The sequence below is a fragment of the Glandiceps talaboti genome, chromosome 18 (assembly GCF_964340395.1).
Source record: "Glandiceps talaboti chromosome 18, keGlaTala1.1, whole genome shotgun sequence".
NCBI lineage: Eukaryota > Metazoa > Hemichordata > Enteropneusta > Spengelidae > Glandiceps > Glandiceps talaboti.
This window is the reverse complement of record NC_135566.1, coordinates 20,168,797-20,184,980: the sequence shown is the minus strand read 5'-3', so window position 1 is coordinate 20,184,980 and position 16,184 is coordinate 20,168,797. Positions and strand designations below refer to the sequence as shown.

General features: G+C 36.6%; 1 protein-coding gene across 1 annotated transcript in view; it reads left to right on the top strand.

Annotated features, from left to right (window-relative positions):
• Positions 1-16,184, top strand: part of LOC144449811 (uncharacterized) — a 34,644-nt gene that overhangs the window by 9,733 nt on the left and 8,727 nt on the right. The gene's annotated exons all lie outside the window — the stretch shown is intronic.

Genomic DNA, 16,184 nt, shown 5'->3' with positions numbered 1-16,184 from the left:
CAGGTCAGGGAGAAAACACGGACCGGGAGAAGAACGACGTTTAACTGTGCTGGTCGCAGGTTAGGAAATAACAAGAACATTCAACAACGACCAATTGGAACGGGAAAATAACATTGCAAATACGGATCAAGATTTTAGAGAAGCTATGGAGCAGTTAGAATTATTCAAGAACTATGGGAACATTTGTTGCATTGCAAACACAGACAGTTTATCAAGTAAGACGTATTTCATCATGTGTTCAGGAGATAGTTTATTGTTCTTTTCATTTAGGATATTGTCATTCTGTTTAATCGTTCTAGAGAGTATATTCAACCAAAGATCACGACATGAGAAATCCTTAAGTTTTCAAGTTTTCATATGTGTTTTTGAAGTTAAGATAACCAAGAGATGGTGGATGTGATATTTTAGGCCCAGACGATGGCCAGTGTTAAGTTAAAATGACCTAGGAGTGGTCGATTTGAAGTTTCTCATTGTCTTTTAATGGATGAATATATTCGCTAGTTGCACTGACAGGGAATTTGTATTTTAAATAATAGACAGTATCTATATGACAACATGCGTATCAGTAAAAAGATGTGGGCTTGTTAAACCATGGAGATATAAGGGACCCTCCATGGTTAAACGAATCGATCTTCAGTTACAATGACTTAAATTGGTTTATTCAAAGACAAGATTGTTTTGAACTCGAAAGAAAAAATTACGCCGATTTTTTTAGATAATAGACAGATTTGGATATGACACACTTTCGGCCAGCAATAAATTATTGCTCATGATTTAGGGGGACAACATTTGATCACTGTCATTCACAGAATTTATAGTCGATATGACCCAAGGAGTGGTCTAACTTTATAAGGAACTACAGGAATGCGCCATGATTTTATTTTTTAGGTTAAGGATGGTCAACTTAAGGTGTTTTATTGCCTTTTGTTTGGGAAGATATATTCAATAGTTACATTGACGTAGGGTGTTGATTCTGTGAATAGCCAGGAGATCAAGAGTTCTTTGTCTAGTTAATAGCGATACAATCAGTTGAAAGGCCGTTACAAATATAATTATCATTTCTGAGTTTATCGAGAAATGTTCAGATTTATTCGAGTTTTATCGATTCATCTGTATGGACGATATAGGAATGAGAAAGTCCAATATTAAAATAATTGGAGGGGGTTTTCGACAAAACATAATACTTGGGAGGAAGAAGGAAATCTGAATGAGAATACAAAAGAATACATTAGGAAAAAACCCAAAGCCACAGTAGCCTCGTTATTCTATTAATTGTACATCCCTTAGTTGATTAACGCCTTGAATAGAAGAATACTCTATTGTTTTTGACAAGTATGTGTGACTACCAAGTATGTAGTGAATGGATACGAGAGTGACTAACCAAGTATAATTGGTTGTATATATGTGTATGTATGTATGTATGTATGTATGTATGTATGTATGTATGTATGTATGTATGTGTATGTATGTATGTGTGTGTGTGTGTGTGTGTGTGTGTGTGTGTGTGTGTGTGTGTGTGTGTGTGTTTACAATAGAGCTGAAAACAATTTAATTCTTCATTTTAAGGTGCTATAGATAATGTCTGGTTGTATTCTCCATGGTCTTCTTTTATTAGGCTAAAAGTAGTTGGATACAATTTAATAGTGGCTCCACAGTCAGTTCGCCCTAGGGCTAAGGTTAGATTTTTTTAGATGAAGTTGCTTCTACTACGGCAACGTAACGAGACGTCCAAAAACCCAATAGCCGCGTCTAAACATGCAAGTGCCAAGAAGTTAGACTCGTCTAAAATAGGTTAGGGTATTAGATTAAAAGTGCTAGGTTAAAGTGTGAAGGGGCGTTCTCCATCGCATGCGCGCGATATATCGAAAAATGATGAGAAAATATATTTAAATATGACGGATTTGAGGATAAATACAAATACAGATAGTGATCAGTCAACTAAGGAAACGACATTTGGATCAGCTCTGTGATATGTTTGTTAAATGTAAAGGCACACAAACCTACGAGATTAGGTAAATTACATCTCATTGATGTATATAGTCGCGAAAACCTAGAGGACTAGGTAAATTACATTCTGATGATGTTGAGATAAATATTGAATTAAGTACGATTAACGACGACGATAGAGATAAAACGCAAGATGCGTCTAGAGATAAGGAAACTAGTGTTGATAATGAAAGCAAAATGAGGCCATTAATCCTTTGAAAAGGAAAAATTTGTTTTTTACTCGAGTTTTTATTTTATTTTTAGACGTATATATTTTTCATGTATATATTTGTATTTTGTTTGTATTGTTTCAGAGACGTCTGTTTTCATTACAATCAATTACACTTGAATTTCATTGTTATGGTGATGGTATAGTTAAGTGAGTTTTATTTTTTTAAGACATTCTTTTTATTTGAGTACTATTTTACGTTGTATGCTTGGTGGTGGTATAGAATAAGAAATTGGTTTTACTTTTTAGTATTTTATGCTTTTTACGCTTTTTATGACTTTTATATTTGTCTTTTTAGAGACAAGTTTACTGAGTGTCACATATGTTATTATTTTATTACCTGTTTTATAACTGCAAACCGGAACGTTTTGCTTGGAACAATAGGAGTGTCACATACATTCCAAAAGTAGAAATGAACTTGAGATATTTTGTACCTAGAAAGCATCTAATGCTAAAGGAAAACCAATATGGTATCGATTTAATAACTTCAATTGTCTTAAACCAAGCACTTTAACAAAATAAATATACAGGTTTGAACACAAAGCAAGAAATTTAAATTAGATACAATGAAATATGAATAACAAAAGAAAACAACTGGATGAAACAATGGAGAAATGTATTATTAACAAAAACAGTGAGAATGTGAAATTGATCTCCGGTTGTATTTGTAAAGCCTTTTTTAACGTAAAATCAAGTCAAACTGATTCATGACAAAAGAAACTATTATATACAATATCAGAATGAGCGGCAGATTGTCTTAACGTCAATGGCGGGTTGATATCATACAAACTTATTACAAATTCAAAGGAGTAGAATTTGTATACATTGCTAGTCGGCAACACCTGTCATAAGAATATCTTAATAATAAAGTAGTTTAGATATATTTCTTAAGAATAACATTAATAGTAATAAGCGTCGGTACGCGGAGATGATAATCTGAATAACACGTCATTATATGCAAATATCAAGAACTTCAATCCAATCAACTGTCTGAAATGACTAGTGACGTGAAACTCGACATTTGAATAAGAATTGCAGTATGATTTTATTAATATGTTATACATTGAGAAACGCCCCTTTTCTAGGCTATATCGGTTGTAACTTTGAATGTTTCTGGAGTCCTCTTGACTGATGGGCCAGACGCAATCTGATTAAAATCTGATGTGGTGAAAGCGGCTAGATGTCCTTATTTACCTCTATTCATCGTGTTGTGACGTTTGTTTTGTTCGGAGTGATCGCCGCCTTCCCACGGCGATCACACACTGAAAATACAATTCGGAAACTTGATTGGTGAGCTCAAACATTCAGATAGACCCGTCAGTTTCTCCAGCCCGGGGAAGTGTCGGTGTTTTTTCCATTGGGCCGACAAAAAGTCACTGACCCCAGTGAATAATTAGTTTCATAGCATCTGATAGTAAGCTGTAGAGGGAAGAGCTTTGAGACTGGGATATGTCCACCTCTTGTGTGAGTGTGTGTGTGAATGGGGGGGGGGGAGGGGGTTCTCGGGGGTCTCCCCCGAGAAGCCCTGGAGGATTTTTACTTCTAAAGGCAATGTTTAGGCTATTCACATACACTTTCAGACAATAATTTACAAACTTTACAAGGCAGCTCTAACATGTAAAAAGCAACTACATAAGGTTGAAACATTTTTGAAATAAAGTTTCATAGCATCTTGACATGTACAGTAAGAGGTGGAGGAAAGAACTTTGATTTGAAACTGGAACATGTCTACCTGTTATGGTGGAGGGGGGTTCTAGAAGCCCTGGAGGATTTTTACTCTTAAAGCCAATTTTCAGGCTATTAACAGACACTTTCAGACAATCATTTGCAAGCTTTACAAGACAGCTCTAACAATTGTAAAAAGCAACTACACATGGTTGAAACATTCTTGAAATAAAGTTCCATAGCATCTTGACAGCAAGAGGTGGAGGGAAGAACTTTGATTTGAGGCTTGGACATGTCTACCTCTTATGACGGTCCTAGGGGGTGTCCCCTAGAAGCTTTTGATGTTTTTTTTACCAATTTTGGTGAATCCTATTGTTGGTTTAACGGATGAGTGGCCTCTGGGGTGATGGAGTCCAAGGGGGTCCCCCCCCCAGCAGATCTACATTTAGGTTATTCATAGCCTCTGAGATATATATTGCCAAGCTTCGAAAAGCTAAAGTAAATATAACTTTTTAAATAATTTTTCCATGTTATAAAAGTGGGCCTGTAACATTGGTATAGGGGCATTGATATTGCATGTATAGTAAAGTTACTGATGTGTTAGAGCACTTTAGGAGGTCATACCTAGTGTACACTAGAAACTTGAATTTGAGTTGTGGTGTCGATACATGTAGTGTCCGAAATGGGAACTATATTCATCCCTTCTGACAAATTCATACTGAAGAGACTAGAACAATTTAAGTTTAGTTCTTTTATAAACTATCTAATAGTATGAAGATTACGATAACAAAACCTTCAAGTTCACTTTTGCCCCAAAGTGCAAGATAAGACTGAAGCACTGATTGTGAAACAGCCAAACATTTACATGGCATGTTCTGTAACTAGTGTGGTAGTGTTGGGTGTCGTAGAGTTGAACGGTATAAGTATGGATAGTTCAGACGTTACACTCTAGCACTCACACTCTCATGCTCTCGTACGGGATCGTTCAGGTCCAAGTCGGGAATTAGTCACGACTGAGAAGATATTTCGGCTTGCCAGAATCACCTAACCGAGAGCTCGTCTCTCGTGAGCTCCTCTCCCGATTCTGGATGTTTTATTCTCATCTTAAGTATACTTCGAATACAATGGAATTTACACAACGACTATATAAATAGCAAGTCACACCCTAAGATCATGCCATCATAAAAGTTATTACGCACTTTTCTCTAACCAATCATGGGAATTTCAGTTACATCATGTTTGCCCAGATTCGTCTATTTCTGACCTATGGCCTACAATGCCGAAAAGTAGAATTTATTCCCATAATTCCGAAATACGATATTTTGGATCGTAACACCACCCCCCGTTTTCCTAAAGGAGCGACCCGCGACTTGAGAACTGGAGAAACATGACGAGTGGCATAGCCAAAACTTTCTTGTAAATTTGTTTTTGTGTTTTTCTTTTTATAACAACTAAGTAACACCGTTGCATAGATACAATATGTAATCAGGTAAAATCGTCTCAAGGAATGTTAAATACAGAGTATATAAATATATATGAGATAAATACATGTATACATAGAATAAATTACAATGTAAGCCAATTATGAAATCAAATAAGCGATTAAAAATAGCACTGTAATGTTGATATATATCTTGAATAAACATGAAAGTAAACATAGCACTTGAAGTAGTCTAATATAAATATTGATTATGGAATACCGTAATTGACAGTAGCGATCAGTCCTGTAAATATATATATAAAATATCAAGAGAACAAAATGTCACGAACACAAAAATCCAACAGATGACAGCGATAAGACGTGAAACATGATAAAAGTCTAAATGTTCGTCTCAAAATCATGCATCCAATATCCGTAAAATAAAAGTAAATACACAATCAAATTAAAATAATTGTAAATCATAAATGCAACGGAATGTTCTACAAAAGTATAGTAACATATAGCATTCCTGCAATTAGAATGCAAGTCCGTAGTCAAAAATCGTAGTCAAAATCGTAGTCCATATCCAAAATGAAATCCAAAATTCAATGTCAGCGAAGCAAGACCTAAAATAATGACCATGAGGGAGTATCGTCTTCAGGGGAGGCCGCAACACTACCAACAATAGCAGGGCGAATAAGGGGCGTGTCGGGGATGTCTGAATGAACATCGGCTACCACCACGCTGCTACTTGTATTCATAGCAAGCAAACTATCTTCGCAGAGCGGCTCTATAATAATTTCGCGCATATCTAAACAATCGCTATCAGCCTGTGTACCAAAGTCAGTTTGACACCCCTTAGAATTAGTCAAGAACAAAAGTTTTGCGTCTATAGGTACTTTAACTGGACAAAAACATTTCTTCCAAAATCTAAAACATTTAAAGCTACACTTATAACACAATACGACAATCAGTCCCAGTCCAACTACCGCAATAGCATTAAGTAGGATTTCGCTGGTTCCGCCGCTAACAACAGTGCCGGCTTCTGTCGTCAACACGGAGCCAACTGAATCCCACGGTATATTTTGTGCACGTATAGGACTGGCACTCAAAATCGCAAGAGTTATAGAAAGCTGTCTAACCCTAAAAAAATAAGTATATCACAGCTGAAATGGTTATAACGTTGAAGATGACACCTACATATCCTGGTATATCGAACCAATCAAACCAAGAATCACCCTTAACTAAGGTACTATCCACATAATTACTAAATTCATCCATGGGAGTTAAGTATATATCGGAATGGTTTCTCAATACCTGTGAAACCCTATTCAAATCCAATTTTAATCTATTATCCCTGAACAAAGACTTATTCCAACTTTCTGTGAACAACTTAACTTGAGGTAGCTGCATAGTTAGAGTGTCATTGAAAGTATAGTCAAACAGTGCCGTGTCAAATTCCTTGTTATACAACGTAGATAAAACAGGAACATTCAAAATATGTTCATAAGTAATCGTCTCATTAGGCTGGCAATTAGCATCTAATGACTCAAAATAATAATAAGTGGACATTAAAATGTGCGAGCGACTTATGTAAGGCTTGGTGAAAACAAATAGTAATCCCTTAAACTAACTTAAAATAAGTGAACCCGTTCTGAAGTCGTGCGAACTATTAAGTAGAGCGTCGTTTGCCTGTAATTACAACCGGATTATCGCGTAAAGATTTAATCGCTTCATCGTTCAAATAAGATTCCGGTATCCACGAATTGTCTGAACTTGGATACCCCTCCCATTTCACTAAATACTCCAAAATACCGTTTTTTTGGCGTCCGTGTAAAATCTTATCAATGCGATAATAGGTATCGTCCCCAGCAGGCTCGTTTTCTCCTGCTAAACTATCACTGTCATATTCAATAGGTACTCGTGAAGACGGCTTATTTCGCCTACGTCGATATCTATATCGATTATCGTTCGAGTTCCGAATCGAAGCGCTTACAGAAGCTGAGTCGCTATTTCGACTTTCTGTGCTATAAGTTTCTGTTGATGGTGACGTGAGCGCCTGCGAACGGCGAGGGGGAACGAAACCACCCGAATTTTGTGGTGATTCCGTGTCCGTGTCTGTGTCTGTGTCACCGAGATCGACATCCGGGGTACTACCTTCTAAGGACGTAGATCGGAGCGAACCCTTCTTTAGTCTGTTATGGTGTACTAATTTAGGATATAACTTTCCTGAATGAACGTAACGCAATCGATAATTGAGTGGCGGTATGAAATCAGCAATTCGATATGGACCCCTATAATATTTGTGAAACTTTCTAGCTCTCCCTGGTTTCACTGCTGGGTTATATAAATAAACTATATCCCCTATTGTGAATTCGTGTATAGTCGTTGTGTAAATTCCATTGTATTCGAAGTATACTTAAGATGAGAATAAAACATCCAGAATCGGGAGAGGAGCTCACGAGAGACGAGCTCTCGGTTAGGTGATTCTGGCAAGCCGAAATATCTTCTCAGTCGTGACTAATTCCCGACTTGGACCTGAACGATCCCGTACGAGAGCATGAGAGTGTTGGGTGTCGTAGAGTTGAACGGTATAAGTATGGATAGTTCAGACGTTACACTCTAGCACTCACACTCTCATGCTCTCGTACGGGATCGTTCAGGTCCAAGTCGGGAATTAGTCACGACTGAGAAGATATTTCGGCTTGCCAGAATCACCTAACCGAGAGCTCGTCTCTCGTGAGCTCCTCTCCCGATTCTGGATGTTTTATTCTCATCTTAAGTATACTTCGAATACAATGGAATTTACACAACGACTATATAAATAGCAAGATCATGCCATCATAAAAGTTATTACGCACTTTTCTCTAACCAATCATGGGAATTTCAGTTACATCATGTTTGCCCAGATTCGTCTATTTCTGACCTATGGCCTACAATGCCGAAAAGTAGAATTTATTCCCATAATTCCGAAATACGATATTTTGGATCGTAACACCAGCTAGGTAATGCATGTATTATATGTATAATTTTATGTATAGTTATGTTTGAACCCTTACAGGAAGTAATATTTAAACAATTTATGAAAGAAACAGAGACAAGAACAAATATATATGTACCACAGGCTAACGAAACTGACCGGTCCCTGACATGTGTTTGAAAATGTTTGTCATGATTTGATAAGTGTCTTGGTTGGAGAGGTACGAGCAGGTTGAACAGTATACTCGAATCTGTGCATCATTTCCCTGCCAAGACATTTTTTTTCTGTTAGCAGTCGTCCATCTTTTTTTTCATCACCCACTCATATCCGGATTTTTTTTTCAAGCAACTCCATTTGGCATCTTTTTTCCCCCGAAATCTTCCAAGCCCCCCCCCCCCAGGATATCAAATGGTCCACTCCTAACAACTTTGGTGTCTTTCTATTAGTCTATTAGTCTCGCGTGATGCGTGTTTGGGCTGTGCATGCTGTGGGTAAACGTGGATTATGTTGCAACACGCGATTAACCTTTGAACTTTTTCATGACATCGTAACAACACGTTGGATTTGATGAGTGAGGGGTGAGTTTATCCTAGTTTTTTTTGCACTATACCTGACCATGCATGTAAACTCGGTCTAAAGAAATCATGTTGACAGTCTGCCTGGGATACTATACGTACCAGGTATATGAGATGAAAGCTGATGCAAAACCATGGAAAAACGAACTGGTCAGTTTCCGAAACAGCATGCCATTATTCGAGTCCACAGACATTTGAACAATGGGTATTCAATGTTTGAACAGTTAAAGATTAGAGTTCTTTACACGTGTAGTCTCTGAATAGAGCTCTACTCTGTTGGTTGCATATTATGACCAGTGTCAAAATATTGAGTCGTTTACCCAAACTATTGTAGATGCATTTTGATACAAACACCAACGAAAATCTTACAACAGTGAATAGTATTGTAATAAGAAGCTATCCGTGACTACAGAATCTGTCTTCTCAGAGATTTTGAGATTTGAAGTCACAGATAGCCTCTAGTCACTACGAATACTATATGCTAAGGGAGCCGTCATTATTTATGGCCTGGGGGGGGGTCGGAGGAATTGTTCTGTAAAATATGGAAATTCGAGTGCCCCCCCCCAATCTTCCTCAAAAAAATCAATGACCCCCCCCCCTCCCTAACATCAGAAATTTGGATGACCCCCCCCCCCCCCATGTCCCCATATCATTTATACATGAAGTATATATACACTTGTATATCATTGCATACCATTACCAGAAAATGTGAATTTATCAAAGGTTCTAAATTTTAGTGATCTGAACTGATGAACTGATAAAAAATAAAAAAGAGAGATCAAGGTCAAGATTCATACATATGTTAAAAGTAAGTCAAATTCAAATGACACTAAATCACCTCATGAAGGTAATCATATTGTATACATGTGTGGTATATGAACTACAGGCATTCATCACTTGTACTATACATGTGGTGATAACAAGATATTGAGGAGATGTGCACTTGGTTAGTTACTGCAAAATATGTATTGAGATACTGAGTTACTTACAAAATGGTGACATGGTGGCCATTAATTTTAAAGTGTCATGTGTACTTATTGAAAGCATTCAACCAGGAACCAGCCCTCCTACCACTTCTTGTTACAACCACTGACTCTGTTGAGATTTGACTCACAATGTTACTTTAAATTTGTTCATGTTCACTGTCACTACATGTACCATCAAGTTCATGGATCACAACATCATCATCATCACTATTGTCATCTGTTTCACTTTCAGTTGATAAAGTAGCTTTTTTTAACATTGAGGTATCCACATTTGATTTCCTGAGACAGTCTGCCATGATTGCTTTGATTTTATCATCTTTCTTTCCTTTTTTACTTAGATGATGATCTTTGACTCTCAGTTGTGAAAGTTTTCCATTCAGGGAAATATATGCTTAAAATGTTATATTTATCACTTGTTATTTATAAAAGTTACATTTATGTATTTCTCATAATTTATATTCAGATGTTGTGTTCATATATAAAAAGAAATATGGTAAAGAGGTATTTACAGAAGTTTAAAGTGAATGATTTAAAAAAATGGAAAGCTGGGATGTATTGTTTTTACAGTACACTCAGGAGATTTCAAAAACAGACAGGGATTAACATTTTAGATACACTATAGTATTTGAGCTGGCAATCTTGGTACTCCAATTCAGTCAACTGCATATGTTTTGATGCAGTTAACTAGTTTCACTTAAACAGTGTAGACAAACACTTGTTTAGCATAAGTGTGCTGTATTGCCTCATCCATTTTTTCAAGGTATTTAAAAAGGCAAATCTTTCAGAAACTGATTCAATATCAACTGCTTCCCAGTATGGTAACAGCTATAAACATATGGTTAAATTTCCTATAGCTGTCTCATGCCATTTCATGCCATTACTCATTATTGTATCTTACACACGAGTTTCAGACATGTCTCCCTTTATTTTACTCCTTGTAAAACACTGACACTGTCTTGTGCTTTGTTTTTGAGCCTTATAACAATTTTAAACCATGTACCCTGTACATGTATACCACAGTTACCATGGTCTTGTCATAATACTAATATTAGCAACTAGACTCTTATACACAGCAAACAAAGTTGTCTATCACTTGGTACTTAATTTAATCTGTCGGCTATTAACCCTTTCAGTACTAAAAACTCTCCCGCCATTTTTTAAGGCAAAATTTCTTGTTAGTCTGCAAGTTTTTTTTCCATATATCAACTTGATTTTAGATTGAGAAATATTACTTCCTGATGATGTAGTATTACTACATTTACAAATCGATTATCCGTATTGTTTCATATTCTTCTCCAGTACAGAAAGGGTTAAGGGAATCCGCAATAGCAGTGTTTTCTCATTTCTGTGAGATCTTATGCCAGTACATGTACTGCAACAATTCTATCAGGCCAGATGACATCCTACAAAACTGTGATTCAGGGATTGCATTTTCTATATATTTAGACAATAATGCACACCCTGCCAGCCGATACTGGGCAAAAGCAACCTTTGCATGACATAATTGTGCGAGGCGACAGCCAAGTACATTACGGAGTGCAAAGTTTGCTTGAGTCCATTATGGATTGGCAGGGCGTGCATTATTGTTATTATTTTACAGTTTTGCCAATACCAGTGAATTTGCAGATGGTGAAAAGTAAAATTGAATTAAATTTACACAGGGTTTTGGTGCCGATGTATGTCATCTGCAATAATAGTGTACATTATCAGAAATAATGTTGAGGGATGACGTCACAAAATTCACTGGAATATAATTTTCAATAATCAGAAATTTTGACAATTTGTGTATTTTCTATACCATATTTTTCATTTATCAGAAATTTTGACAATAAAATTGTATTTGGTGTTACAGTTTACTCACCATTTTCGTGTACAGAAGTTTTGTGAACAAATTTTTGAGTAGCCCCCCCCCCTACCTTTCTCTCTCATTTTTGAGTAGCCCCCCCCCCTGGCCATCTCCAATTTTTAAGTGACCCCCCCCCCCCCAAATTCCTCCGACCCCCCCCCCCCCCGGCCATAAATAATGACGGTTCCCTAAGCAGTAATGGATGTGCCGAGTTTCGTAAATATACTCAATGTGCAGCCATGTTGCAAGTATTATCAACATCAACATCGTAAAAACTCCAGTTGTGATAGTTGCGCAACGCAGTGAAATCGTTGTCCTTAAATTCAACTATTGACAGAATTTTTAACGTCTTTTGACAATGGAAAATTTAACAAAGTCTTCGATATTTTAACTTGGCAGTGTTGATGTTTTTAGCGTATGACTCTCAGCCGAGTTGTATTCATAACCGGTGTAGTATGTAGTAGGCATCCATTCATTAGTCAGTCTCTCGATGTCTCATTTTTTCCGATGAAAGTGTCTATATTTTGTCAAAGAATTAATCACTGCTCTTGACGAACGTCTCGTCGTTGGCAAACTATTCCCTACCTGAAAGTCCGTGGTGTAATTTTACTGATCTCAACATATACGTTATATATAGCGAGGGCAGCTGTCGCAATTAGCAACTACATTCTGAAAACTGAATGAACATAACAGATGAGCATGAGCGCTGTAGCCCCATCACTTCATAAAATTAATGCGCGTTCAGCGTAAGTTTGAGAATATTTTAGTTTAAAATTGTCATTATAATAGAAAAAAAATAGTGGGTCTATATACATAATAAATAAATAATCTCCAGGTATTTCTCATCCGTGCGACGTCATCTCGGACTCATGATTCCCCTATGTCTGTATCCATCCACGCCGATACCGCCGACCTGAGGGGAATCATTCGTCCTCGATGACGTAGCACTCTTTCGGAATTCCGCGACCGGGAGATTATATATAAGTATTATATGTTATCTAAAACTTGTACGGTATTTCTGATCTTGCGAAGGGCATATTTCTTGTAAGCCTGTCAGTGAAAGATTTTGCAGCTGACAATGAACAGTGTATACTACATATCAGGAATGAAATATACACTGAGCTTGAGTCAAATTTAGGATCCTGACTGCAATCTTCATAACCATCAAGTTATATCAAATTAGATAATCTCAAGTTCAAACAATCCTTACTAACCAATCCTATCTCTTCATAATTGACCAATCATATGAAGGTCAATACCAAATTCGCGCCAATATGTATGGAATGTAGTAAAACCTATATAAACCCTCATTTCTGTGTGATCTGTAGGAGTTTTGTTAGATGTCAATAAAGTACGAGTAGCTGTTCTTATAGTGATGCGAGTCGTAGAGTTGAACGGTATAAGTATGGATAGATCAGACGTTACACTCTAGCACTCACACTCTCATACTCTCGTACGGGATCATTCAGGTCCAAGTCGGGAATTAGTCACGACTGAGAAGATATTTCGGCTTGCCAGAATCACCTATTCGAGTGCTTCTGGATGTTTAATTCTCATCTTTAAGTATACTTCCAATACAATGGAATTTTCACAACAACTAAATATAGAAAATCACGCCATAAGATCACGCCATCATAAAAGTTATTATATACTTTTCTCTAACCAATCATGTGAATTTCAGATACATCATGTTTGCCCAGATTCGTCATCGCCAGTCTATATCTGACCTATGGCCTACAATGCCGAAAAGTAGAATTTATTCCCATAATTCCGAAATACGATATTTTGGATCGTAACACCACCCCCCGTTTTCCTAAAGGAGCGACCCGCGACTTGAGAACTAGAGAAACATGACGAGTGGCATAGCCAAAACTTTCTTATAAATTGTTTTTTGTGTTTTTCTTTATATAACAACTAAGTAACACCGTTGCATAGATACATTATGTAATTGGTAATCAGGTAAAAACGTCTCAAGGAATGTTAAATACAGAGTATATAAATATATATGAGATAAATACATGTATACATAGAATAAATTACAATGTAAACCAATTATGAAATCAAATAAGTGATTAAAATAGCATAGTAACGTTGATATATATCTTGAATAAACATGAAAGTAAACATAGCACTTGATGTAGTCCAATATAAATATTGATTATGGAATACAGTAATTGACAGTAGTGATCAGTCCTGTAAATATATATGACAAAAATCTCAAGAAAACAAAATGTCACGAACTCAAAAAATCCTAACAGACTACAGCATAAGTCGTGAAACATGATAAAAGTCTAAATGTTCGTCTTAAAAGAATTCATTCAATACTCGTAAAACAAAAGTAAATACACATTAGATGAAAATAATTGTAAATCATATATGCAACTGAATGTCCTACAAAAGGTATAGTAAAATATAGCATTCCTGCAATTAGAATGCAAGTCAAGTCCGTAGTCAAAAATCGTAGTCAATATCCAAAATAAATCCAAAATTTAATGTCAACGAAGCAATACCTAAAATAATGACCAAGAGGCAGTATCTTTCCCAGGGGAGGCACTATCTCTTACAGGGGTGGCAGTAATGCTAGTAGGGTGAATAAGAGGAGTGTTAGGGATGTCTGAATGAACATCGGCTACCACTACGCTGCTATTTGTATTCACCGCAAGCAAACTATCTTCGCTGAGCGGCTCTATACTATAATTTCGCGCATATCCAAACAATCGCTATCAGCATGTTTACCAAAGTCAGTTTGACACCCTTTAGAATTAGTTAAGAATAAAAGTTTCGCGTCTAAAGGTAACTTAACTGGACAAAAACATTTCTTCCAAAATCTAAAACATTTAAAGCTACACTTATAACACAATACGACAATCAGTCCCAGTCCAACTACCGCAATAGCATTAAGTAGGATATCGCTGGTTCCGCCGTCAACAACAGTGCCGGATTCTGTCGTCAACACGGAGCCAACTGAATCCCACGGTATATTGTGTGCACGTATATGTCTGGTACTCAAAATCGCAAGAGTTATAGAAAGCTGTCTAACCCTAAGAAATAAGTATATCACAGCTGAAATGGTTATAACGTTGAAGATGACACTAACATATCCTGGAATATCGAACCAATCAAACCAAGAATCACCCTTAACTAAAGGTACTATCCACATAATTACTAAATTCATCCATGGGAGTTAAGTATATATCGGAATGGTTTCTCAATACCTGTGAAACCCTATTCAATTCCAATTTTAATCTATTATCCCTGAACAAAGACTTATTCCAACTTTCCGTGAACAACTTAACTTGAGGTAGTTGCATAGTTAGTGTGTCATTGAAAGTATAGTCAAACAGCGACGTGTCAAATTCCTTGTTATACAACGTAGATAAAACAGGAACATTTAAAATATGTTCATAAGTAATTGTCTTATTAGGCTGGCAATTAGCATCTAACGACTCAAAATAATAATAAGTGGACATTAAAACGCACCCACAAGGAATATGCAATATGCAAAACTTACATTTAGCCACCTGTTGAATCCCTTTGTCACATGAAATAAACCAACGCAAAGTATCCCCCTGAATAAGGACCCGGGAATTTTGTAACATAAGAGCTTGGGCCGAAACATTGGTATAAATAAGTATGCTGGGTTCACAACGATCTAATACTGCCTGTCGTTCCCTATTAAAAACTGCACCGCCAGTCTATATCTGACCTATGGCGGCCTACAATGCCGAAAAGTAGAATTTATTCCCATAATTCCGAAATACGATATTTTGGATCGTAACAATAGTACTTGGTTGTGTGTGGACATCATTCCTTTCCAGAACTCGTTTCTAAACAATCGACTTATCCCACACTACAACTGAATAACGTGGTTAGGCAATATATATACTGTATATAACATATATAATTATAACATATATATTATGTGTGTGTGTGTGTGTGTGTGTGTGTGTTTACAGAAGCATGGTCGTTTCGATTTATGTTATGTTCGCTCCGTCAGATAAGTGTACGTTGTAGGAGTATTTCTCCACAACGATATGTGATTTAGAGGTATATCTATTATACTACGGTTGTGGCTGGGTCAGCCTGGGGACTTTGATAAATAGTCTTTATAGCTACGTGACTTGTAGTGTTGGTTGACTGCAATACTCAGTGATTTGAGAATCCCGAATAAAGCTGAACAACACAACGTATGACAGCGGAGACTGAGATGTTGGCTATCTAAGATAGACCAAATTAAAATAATTGTAGTGACATTTTGATATAAGTTATTGGTTTGCTTCTTCTCACAGTAGGGTGACGTTTATGATGAAAACTTCCATGAACTTACAGTGTACATTTTGTGAACTTACAGTGTACATTTTGTGAACTTCCAGTGTTTATACTATTTTTGACAGAGTTATTATATCCTTACTACAAATTAAGGCGTGTCTCTATCACCCACTTGTGTAATCTACGTACCACATCGAACAACGATATAATAGTTTTAGTTTGTGTCTG